This window comes from Chrysochloris asiatica, unplaced genomic scaffold (genome assembly GCF_000296735.1).
Source record: "Chrysochloris asiatica unplaced genomic scaffold, ChrAsi1.0 scaffold00209, whole genome shotgun sequence".
NCBI lineage: Eukaryota > Metazoa > Chordata > Mammalia > Afrosoricida > Chrysochloridae > Chrysochloris > Chrysochloris asiatica.
The window spans coordinates 2,426,319-2,428,581 of record NW_006408727.1 but is presented as its reverse complement, the minus strand read 5'-3'; the positions used below and the strand labels follow the sequence as shown (position 1 = coordinate 2,428,581).

The window sequence follows — 2,263 nt, the reverse complement described above, 5'->3', positions numbered from 1 at the left end:
TGTCAAAAAAAGATTTCTAAAGTAAAAATATTAACATTTACTGATGAAGACCAAAGAGCACAGCCTTTGGTATGGATTACATCTCAATGTTAAGAAAACAAAAATCCTCACCACTGGACCAATAAACAACATTGTTATCAATGGAGAAAAGATTGAAGTTGTCAAGGACTTCATTCTTCTTGGATCAACCATCAACACTCATGGAAGCAGCAGTTAAGAAATCAAAGGACGTATTGCATTAGGCCAATCTGCTGCAGAAGACCTTTTTAAAGTATTGAAGAAAAAAGATGTCACCTTGAGGACTAAGGTGTGCCTGACCCAAGCAATGGTATTTTCAATAACCTCATATGCATGCAAAAGCTGGACAGTTATGCTGTTGGAGGAGAATATTGAAAATGCCATGGGCTTCCAAAGAACCAATAGATCCATTTTGGAAGAAGTGCAGCCAGAGTGCTGCACTTTGGCCAAGATGACCAAACTTCGTCTCTCATACTTCAGACATATTGTCAGGAGGGACCAGTCACTAGAGAAGGATGTCATGTTTGGTAAGGTGGAGGGTCAGAGAAAAAGAGGAAGACCACCCCCACGAAATGGATTGGCCAAGTGGCAGCACTGATGGACTCAAGCGTGGCAACAGTAATGACATTGGCCTAGGATCGGACAGAGTTTCCTTCAGCTGTGCATAAAGTCGCTATGAATCAGTACCGACTCGATGGCTCCTAACAGCAACAACAACATGAGTCAGACCTTAACAACAGTAACAGTACTAATCCAGTTTTATTACATAACAAAGACAACCCATTTCCAAGTTAGGATTCATAACATATTTTGGTGGATACAATTCAATCCATAGCACACACTGTAAAACATCTTCTGACACTCAAAAAAAGGATATTTTTAAGACAATCATGCTATAAGACTAGTTTTTTAAAAAGCTAAAAAAAAAAATCTTTCAAAATTACATAGATAGTAACTGTTGTTTTTCTTCGAATCTTTTTGCTACATTACAACCTATAAAAGATACAATTATCAGTATTATTTGATAAAAAACTAATTACAAAAAAATAGTGACAAGCAGTTACTACCTGTTACAGTGCATGAGAATCTCACTTCACACTAAATGAAAACCTGGTAACAAAACACCACCTTTTCTGCCATCAGACTACTTTTAAACTTTCAATGTAGTGTTTAGATATCTGTGTGGAGTGCAGTGGCTCTGTAGGATAAACGCTGGACTGTAAACCACAAGGTTGGTGGTTTAAGCCCACTGGCTGCTCCATAGGAAAAAGATGAGGCTTTCAGCTACTACAAAGATTTATAGGCTCTGAAACCCTATACTGCGTCACTATGAATCAAAACCTACTCCAAGGCACATAACAACAACTCTATGAGAAGTATCAGCACAAGGAACACACTGCAATAAAATTCAGTTTAACATGCACTTAAAGCCTCCATTTTTCACAAAATATTACCTGGAAGCTGTGGTCAATTTACAAATAAATCTCTGTCCTTGACCTCAAGGAATTCATGAAACAGAACCATAAATCCCATTTTCCGTTTCAAAGATTAGGATATATGTCCTTGGAGAGTCTCATAAATGTTATAACACTTTTCAGAAACTGAAACTGAATGCTATACAACTAAACATCAAACAATATTTAAAACCTCATCTAAGAAGAAAATATTAACAAGCCTATAAATAGAGTAGAACTGCCTAAGAGGGCTTCCTGGACTGTAGTCTGTATGGAAGCATACCGCCACATCTGTCTCCTGTGGAGTAAATAGTAGGTTCAAACCTCACACCTTTGGGTTAGCGAATAAATCCAGAGACACCAGGGCTACTCTGTTAAAAGTAATATTTTAAAATGTAACAGACAAGAGGACAGGGACACTGAAGTCTAAAAAGAAATAGTACTTGTTCATGTGACAAGTAATATTTTTCACTTTATACAATTCTGGTACGCTAGTCTTTAAAAACCATATGATATCATTAAAGACTGTCTGCTCTGTAAAGATCTACAGTCTACTGTGTGTGGCTTCTACTCTGTCTTATAGGATCATTAGGAGTCAGAAGCAATTTGATGACTCCAGTGGTGGTGGTAAGAATAACTAATGATGCTGAGCATCTTTTGACTTGTGCTTACTAGCCATCTGTACTCAGATCTTCTTTGCAGAAGTGTCTATTTACATTTTATAACAGCAAATGTCCATTTTTTTATTAGTGAGTTGTTAAGTTCTTTTATATCTTCAGGATAATGCACTC

The 2,263-nt window shown here is 37.0% G+C and overlaps 1 protein-coding gene across 1 annotated transcript in view; it reads right to left on the bottom strand.

Moving 5' to 3' along the window:
* Nucleotides 1-2,263, bottom strand: part of NFXL1 (nuclear transcription factor, X-box binding-like 1) — an 82,776-nt gene that overhangs the window by 28,193 nt on the left and 52,320 nt on the right. The window lies entirely within an intron of this gene.